Raw genomic sequence first — 9,812 nt, forward strand, 5'->3', positions numbered from 1 at the left:
TTAATGCACCAAATACCCCTAATGTTTCCCGAATGCACCAAATACCCCTGACGTATGCAATAATATCACAAAATACCCTTATGGACCATTTTCCGTCCATTCCGTTAAGTCTCCGTTAATAAAGCCTCTAATTATTATTATTTTCCTATTATTTTCTTTTTTTAATTTATTTTCTTTATTTTTTATTTTCTTTGTTCATCTCTCTCCATGGCAGTCTCCATTTCTTTCATTTTCTTCTTCTTCTATGGCTCCTCTACCATCTCAATCCTCCACCACCAACATCATTCGATTCTCTCTCCTCCAAATTTCATCATATCTGCTCCTTTCTTCCTACTGCTTCTTCCAAACCCGTGAATTCCATCGCCACCCACAACCACCGAGGAACCATTCCTCTTCTCTTCTCCTTTTCTTTCTTAAACCCAGAAAATCGACCTTTACATCCCAGAAAATCAACGATTATATCACTAAAATCATTCGCAACAAGATCCAGAACTATCATCCACAAAAATCGTAGAAAACACCAATTAATCTGCAGAAAAGTTCTCGACTAAAAAATCGCCGTAAGAATTTGTCGACGCTGGATAATTCAACCGACAAAGAAACGACATCGTTGACAGCTGCGGCGGTTGATAATGAATAAGAGTTTGTGAATTAGTACTCCAGATCCAACTTTGATGATTTATTTTTATGGTTTTTGTAACACCCCGACAATTCTCTCTTTTCTAAAATAACCTTTTAATATAAAACGTAGAGAATTATCAAGGCATTATCGCCAGTGTGAAAACGTAACGGCTTATTCAGAATTTTGCAGCGGAAAACATAAAACTAACTTTAGGTTTATAAATAATCGGTTACAGGTTTAATCCCAAAAACCAACCAACGAAAATAAGGGAATATAAATAGTACGACAAGTTTAAAGTCCAAATTAACAAACCAAGTTACTTAGCAAAACAAAATAAATACAAGCTCTCTAATCCCAATCCCAATGATGCATCATCTTCAAACCTGTAGATGAACAATGCTTATTGATCCTTAGAGACTTCTCACCAAAATGGGTCATCACAGGATCAATAAGGCATAGCCATGATCAACACACACAAACAAAGCACGTAATCAGCAAAGCTGAGTACTACATACTAAAACAATGACAATCCTAACATGATTCTATTAAACGAACAATCCTAACATGATGCTAATGAAACATAAGTAAGGGCAAACTAAACATATAAATTTGAAGACCACACTTGACTAGACTAGGCTAGACTGGACTAGACTTTTATAATAATAACATTACTCTAATTGAAATAGTCAATGGACTGAGTTGTCTACTAGAAACTTCTTCTTCTTCACTAAGGAAGACGAGGTACGGGCGCGACTCCGTAAACCCCAATGGCCTGCGATATCGAGGGACTTTTGAATAAAATAGAACCGGTGATCAATCCGGCCCCAGAAAAAGCCATAGGCGACCCATGACCCCAACTCCTGATTGTCTGTCACTTTAGACGTGCACAGTCTAAAGCTATTGCTACTCAGTTTCACTTTACATGATTTATAATTAAACTATGTTGTGACTCAACAATCATATAAGGCATACAAACAACATTTATTCACGACTATTTTTATCTTGGAATTAAGTACGTGATCACAGAGATGTCAATCAAGACTTATTTCAAATTAATCCAACCTTTCCTTTAACCATGATCAACCCCTGTATATGGGTATAAGGTTTCAACTTACTAAACAAGGTCCACAACCCTCATAAAGTAGTGAAAAGCTAAAAGGGAACAATGAACAATCAATCTGAATTAATATATAATAATCTAATGTTCCCAACCAACATGTTCGCATCAATCATCCATACTAACATGCTATAGTTCTCATAACGAAATATATATGTTTAACATGTCCATCCAACAATATTAAACATGCACTTTCAACATAACCAAGTTCATCAACAATTTCAACATAGTTTCAACAAATCACACACATTCCAAGCACACAGGTATGTACGTACCTTGTGTAAACAAACTGATAGGCCACTTTAACACTTTCAAAACTCGCCTAAAGAGAATTCTCCGCCTAAAACTGTAACACCCCGACAATTATCCTTTTTCTAAAACAACCCTTTTTATAAATATAACTATAGAGAATTATCAAGGTATTATCGCCCGCGTGAAAACGTAACGGCTTATTCAGAATTTTGCAGCGGAAAACATAAAACTAACTTTAGGTTTATAAATAATCGATTACAGGTTTAATCCCAAAAACCAACCAACGAAAATAATGAAATATAAATAGTACGACAAGTTTAAGGTCAAAATTAACAAACCAAGTCACTTAGCAAAACAAAACTAAATACAAGCTCTCTAATCCCGATCCCCATGATGCATCATCTTCAAACCCGTAGATGGGCAATGCTTATTGATCCTTAGAGACTGCTCACCAAAAATGGGTCATCACAGGATCAATAAGGCATAGCCATGATCAACACACACAAACAAAGCACGTAATCAGCAAAGCTGAGTACTACATACTAAAACAATGACAATCCTAACATGATTCTATTAAACGAACAATCCTAACATGATGCTAATGAAACATAAGTAAGGGCAAACTAAACATATAAATTTGAAGACCACACTTGACTAGACTAGGCTAGACTGGACTAGACTTTTATAGCAATAACATTATTTTAATTGAAATAGTCAATGGACCGAGTTGCTACTAGAAACTTCTTCTTCTTCACTAAGGAAGACGAGGTACGGGCGCGACTCCGTAAACCCCAATGACCTGCGATATCGAGAGACTTATGAATAAAATAGAACCGGTGATCAATCCGGCCCCAGAAAAAGCCATAGGCTACCCATGACCCCAACTCCTGATTGTCCGTCACTTTAGACGTGCACAGTCTAAAGCTATTGCTACTCAGTTTCACTTTACATGATTTATAAATTAAACTATGTTGTGACTCAACAATCACATAAGGCATACAAACAACATTTATTCACGACTGTTTTTATCTTGGAATTAAGTAAGTGATCACAGAGATGTCAATCAAGACTTATTCCAATTAATTCAACCTTTCCTTTAATACTGATCAACCCTCTATATAGGTATAAGGTTTCAACTTACTAAACAAGGTCCTCGACCCTCATAAAGTAGTGAAAAACTAAAAGGGAACAACGATCAATCGATCTGAATCAATGTACATAAAATAAAGTTCCCAACTGACATGCTTGCATCAATAATCCATACTAACATGTTATAATTCTCATAACGAAATATATATGCTCAACATGTCCATCCAACAATATTAAACATGCACTTTCAACATAACCAAGTTCATCAACAATTTCAACATGGTTTCAACAAATCACACACATTTCAAGCACACAGGTATGTACGTACCTTGTGTAAACAAACTGATAGGCCACTTTAACGAATTCAAAAGTCGCCTACAAAGAATTCTCCGCCTAAAAACAACCAATAAAATTCCCAATCAATATCCAACAATTTACAGCAACACTAAAGTACTCTAAATACATCCTAAACATATTTTGAACCATCCCAAATATCGAAACTTAACTAAATAACCTCCAAGCATAATAACTATTAAACTAATGATCCCAAAACGTTCTAAACTCCAATAAAACATCCCTTTTAAAATTTCCAGCAATATAAAATAATTTCAAACGTCCACAAAACATAATCAACGTTCTTAAAATCATAAAAATAATAGCTTTAATAATATATAATCATTCTATTATGATTTTAGAATATTAAAACCTTAAAAATCCATGCTTTAATAATTAAACTCTTATTTCAATTCAATTACATAATTTGAAAATTAAATTTATTATTTAAACATAGTATATAATCTGAAAATATAATTTAATCATAATAACTTATAATTTACATTCAATAAACATGAATTAAATCACTAAACTAATTAAAACCCAAACTTATATATTAATCAACCAAAACTGAAAATAATTAATTAATAACATCAACTCCAAATCTGAAAATTATAATTTAACTATAAAGATTAATAATTTAATTTCAAGAAACATAATTTCAAATTAATAATCTTAATTAAAAGATTTCAATAACTTAGGATTTAAGAAAATCAACCAAATAGGGAGGAGAGAGAGAGACTGCCGGCAGCTGGTGCAGGCACGGCGACGAGGGAGGCGCGGCTGGCGGCGACGCGACTGGGCGGTGAAATCGCGGCGGGAGAAAGGTGGTGGTGGTTGGCTGCGAGAGGAGAGGGGCAATTAAACCACAGGAAAATAGATTAAAAGAAAAGCTTTAACCAAAAAAAGAAAGAAAGAAGGGGGGAGGCTACCGTGCGGTGGCCGGCGGCTGCGCTGGCGGCGGTAGGGCAGACTCGCGGAGTTCTGCTGCGCGAAAATCAACACTAAAGTAATGGGAGTACGGTTAAGGGAGGACGAAAAAAAAGAACGAAAAAGAAGGAGAACGAAGAAGAAACAGAGGGGAGAGGAGAGTTACCGGCGGTGGCTAGAGAAGCCGATGGCGTGCAGGTGTGCGGCGGCGGCGGCTGGGCAGTGGCAAGGAGTACGGTGGTGCGAAACCAAGAGGAGTAGGGTTTTGAGGGTGGTTCACGTGAAGGAGAAGAACAGAGAAGGAGGTTTTGCTTTGTTTTTGGGTTTTCACGTGAAGTTGAATGAGAGGAGGGGAGAGTTGTTTACGTGAGATTAGAACATGGGTTGGGGTATGGGTTTACTTATTTGGGCTTTGCCAACTTGGGCTAGGACTAGAATCGAGGTTAATCGAATCCAAAAATAGTTAGGATTGTTTATCCAAATTCAATCGAACGCGTTTTCGTAATTCGAATTCTTTTCACGTAAAATTCTAAAATTATTTTTTGATTGCACAAACCGTTAAAATATTTAGAATTTAAATAAAATTAAATATACATTAAATATATAAATATAATAAGGTTCAAAAAATCGTTAAATATTTAGAACGTACTTAAAATAAAATAAATATACGTTAATTATATATTTATTACTTAAAATTCATAAATTCTATTTAAATATAAATAATATACGTTAAAATATATTAGTAAAATTTATAAATTTACGGGGGATTACAATCTACCCCTCTTAAAAGAAGTTTCGTCCCGAAACTTGACACGAAATTTCCCACATTTTCCCCAAAAGCTTTTAACTTATTCTTACTAGAGAAGTACTTGTGCCACCTATGTGCACTATTTTTCCAACTCAAAGCTGTTTGTGTTACTCATGAACACCTTTTCTTATGCGGAGAATCTATTTGCTTTGCATCAACTTGTAAAATTTGCTAAAATGAGCATAAAAATGCATAAAAATGCCATAAAATAGGTAAAAAGCGCGAATTTCTATTGCATTCTACCCCCCTTAAAGAAAACGAGTTACGCCCTCGTAACTCACCTCAGGGAATAACTAACCAAAATTCTCTTTCGACGAATTCTATCCTCAAAATTCCTATTTCACTAAAACTACTAACTTTAGACTTTTCACAACAGGTGACGAAACAAAAGAACAAGTCACCATGAATTAAATAATGCTTAACTTGCGCGGAGTTAATAGAAAAAGTACCAGAATCTATATCGGCAGATCGTTCATCCTCATTCTGATTCATCATGTACAACTTTCCTGGAGCCTTATTCGGGTTGTTGTGATCATTTGCAGGCTTATTATAGTTCTCTTGATTGTTTTGTGCCCCTCCAGGCTTTGAATTTTGACCTCTAGACTGGTTAGACCTCACTTGGTTTCCATCTCCATTACTATTTTGTTCCTTTCTATGCTTAGTAAAGCACTCATACTCCCTATGCCCCCTTTTCTGACAATAGTTGCAGGTCACTAATTCTCCTTTGCAGTTCTTACCAGGGTGATTTTTACTGCACATTTTGCAATGATGCACTCTCTTAGATTGGTTCGAGTTGTTGTGTTGCCCCTGATTGTTTCCTCCTTGGAAATTTCCATTTCCATTCCCATTTCCGTTTCTATTCCTTTTAAAGTTTTCTTGGTTACCCCCAGTATTAAAATCTTTTCTCTTTTCCCCAATTACCACAGTTTTCTTGTCCCTTCTAGACTGCATACCATAAATATGAGCAGCTCTCCCATACACTATGTCTAAGGATGTAAAAGTTTCCCCACCTAATCCTAGTTGAATTTCATCAGTCAGCCCTTGCTCGAACCTTTGAGCTTTCAGCTCCCCAGTAGCTACAACCTCAAGTGCAAATCTCGATAAAGCTATAAACTTGCTATAGTATTCAGCAATAGTCATAATCCCCATCCTAAGGTTGATGAACTCCTGCGCTTTCTACTTTCTCATAAAAGGAGGATAAAACTTCCCCCTCAAGGCAACAATAAATGAATCCCAATTGAATCCCTCAGCATCACTTAGTCTATTTCCATTTTCCCTCCACCAAAGGTCGGCCTCATCTTTCAGGTAAAGGACAACTTGACTTACTCTCATACTCTCAGGGCAACTCACAGCCTCAAATAGTTTCTCAAATTCCCTAATCCAGTTTTCCAGGAAGGTAGGGTCTGCTTGCCCCTTGAAATACGGTGGCTTAACCTTAGAAAGTCTTTCAAAAATTTCCCCTGCAGAATCAGGGCGCTCAGTTCTCTCCTGGGTTAGCTTTTCCGCCAAGAGGCGAATCGCAACAGCTAGATCATTGTTGTTGGCCATGCTAGAACGCGACCTGCAATTAGTATACTCTACTTTAGGTTTGAAACATCACCTATACGTTATCCCATACAATTTAATATTTGAATTGACCATGAAGATCGCCTCAACCAACAATCTTCACATTAATACACATCATTTACGAAGGCACGATAATCGTTTACAAAGGTGCAACGATCGTCCACAAGATGCAATAATCATTGAAAAGTAATCATCCTCAATAATTCACGAAAGACATTCACACACTGCACATAAGGCATAACATCTTGAATCATATTGGTCATGAGGGTCTAGATTGGCCCTCACTTCCTTCATGTACTCAAATCATTTAATATTTTTGTGGCAATTAAATTGATCCACAATTCACACTGAGTATGCAACCAATAGAAAAATTAATCCATGACGTGTTACCTAAAGGTTTTGGTATTATGGAATCCTCAAAATAGAATAAAGAACAATTCCTTGAAAACTTTAACTTTTATTGCTAAATCCATAGAGGTTTATTACATCCTTGAAAAAAAGGGAAATATCGTGAAACACTACCTTTAAGTTTGGTGGTTTTGTGAATTGCTACCTTATAAAAACTTTTTTAAATTTAACTACCTTATAAGTTTGGTTTGTTTGACTAACACTACCATTTGACGTTTTTCGTTAATGTTTTCCGTCGTGTATTTCTTATATTCTTTAAAATATCTCTCTTCAGTTGTTATTTTGTTCATTTGCCATATACTATAGCCGTTGTAGTGGAGTTTAAAAACGGAAAACATTAACGAAAAACATCAAATGGTAGTGTTAGTCAAACAAGCCAAACTTATAAGGTAGTAAAATATAATTTTCTTTTTAAAAGATAGCAATTCACAAAACCACCAAACTTAAAGGTAGTGTTTCACCAAATTACCTGAAAATAATAAAGAACATTTCAAACTTCAATAAACTTTAACCTTAAACTGTTGTAGCTTTGCTACTTATTCTTTAAAACATAAAAGAGCTAATTAACTATTTATGACTTCAAAATATTTGTGGCCTCTTGCCTATCCATTGCTCCTGAAAGCTTTCAGAGTGAACTTTAGATCTCAAGATCATCGAACTCTTCCTCAGGGTCTTCATCTGGGTCTTCCTCCGGGTTTGCATCTTCTTCCATGTCTTCATCTTGAGTAGGCTCACTTGCCATCTCCTGTTCACTTTCGAGCTCTGCATCTGAATCACTAGAAATCTCAATGGTTGGCTCATGGGCCGCTAGGTTAGGATTCTTTGCCTCAACACCTACATTCTCATTCTCCACAGCTACATCATTTTCCTCTAGGTCATTATTTACACTTACTCCCATAGGTTCTTCTGAAACTGCATCCCCAACATGACTCCCTACGATTTTACCGTCTCTAAACCCACTTACTGTCGCCTCAATAATGGTGGTCAGAATTTCTGAGTCATATTTCCATCTACCATCCCAAGTCCCATACTTAGCCAAGTTTGGAGTTCCTTTATCAGAATGCATGTCTTTAAACTTTTCCTTGAGTTCTAGGTATGGAAATTTGTTAGGTAAGCAATTAATAATAGTGGCTGCTATGGTATCCTTTCTCATTAAGATAGGTTGCCCTTGAACTTTAGCATGATATTCACATCCAAACACAATTTTCTTCACGTAAATGTCAGGGGTTTCTATATCAAGTTTCTCGAAGGATCCTATATTAGTGTACTTGGAAAGAAACATTTTATTCCTGAAATAAAAAATTCCGGGTCTCACTAACGATTTTCCAGCCAAATCATAAACAAAGTTCAATAATGCAATAAGTTTGGTGGAAGCAAACAATTCTTTATGCACATTTAAATGTAACATTAAACAATTAGCACACGCACGTACATAACAATCAACTTCTTATGCTAGCCTTGGCTAGCTACTAATGCACATATAATTCTATCTTATACGCCCTTCTTATACTACACATCTCTCATAAACTAAAGCATTGGAATCATTTAAATAACAAAGTAAAAGGACGATAATATAAGAAAATTATAACATAGAATAATAACATATATAAATATATAAAATAAATAAAGTGAAATAAGTTAAGAAAATGCGTAGCGAATAAATTCGAAAATAAAGTTATTAATTCGTAAAAAGATTTATATTTTCTAATAACGAATTCTAACTATTGAAACAAAAAAAAAAAATTGAACTTCTTTAAACAAAATGTGTACTCATTTTTTTTTGAATAATAAATAACAAGAAAAAATAAAAATGTCAAAAGTATCACTTTAACTTGAATAATAATTTGATTTCGAACTTAAATAAGAAATATTATATACTTTCAAACAAGATAAAAGGAAATCGCCCCCCCCCCCCAAAAAAAAGTACCAATTTTTGAACACTATAATACGTAGAAGCTCGATTTTTAAGAAATTTATTTTAAATAACTAGATAGTTAAGCGCCTAAAATTTCATTAAAGTAAAACCTTAGCTACTAGATACCACTTTGTAACACCCCGACAATTCTCCTTTTTCTAAAACAACCCTTTTTATAAATATAACTATAGAGAATTATCAAGGTATTATCGCCCGTGTGAAAACGTAATGGCTTATTCAGAATTTTGCAGCGGAAAACATAAAACTAACCTTAGGTTTATAAATAATCGATTACAGGTTTAATCCCAAAAACCAACCAACGAAAATAATGAAATATAAATAGTACGACAAGTTTAAGGTCAAAATTAACAAACCAAGTCACTTAGCAAAACAAAACTAAATACAAGCTCTCTAATCCCGATCCCCATGATGCATCATCTTCAAACCTGTAGATGGGCAATGCTTATTGATCCTTAGAGACTGCTCACCAAAAATGGGTCATCACAGGATCAATAAGGCATAGCCATGATCAACACACACAAACAAAGCACGTAATCAGCAAAGCTGAGTACTACATACTAAAACAATAATAATCCTAACATGATACTATTGAACGAACAAACCTAACATGGTACTAATAAAACACGAGTAAGGGCAGACAAAACATGTTAATTTGACGACCACACTTGACTAGACTAGGCTAGACTGGACTAGACTTTTATAACAATAACATTATTTTAATTGAAATAGTTAATGGACCGAGTTGCTACTA

This window comes from Spinacia oleracea, chromosome 1 (genome assembly GCF_020520425.1).
Source record: "Spinacia oleracea cultivar Varoflay chromosome 1, BTI_SOV_V1, whole genome shotgun sequence".
Taxonomy (NCBI): Eukaryota; Viridiplantae; Streptophyta; class Magnoliopsida; order Caryophyllales; family Amaranthaceae; genus Spinacia; species Spinacia oleracea.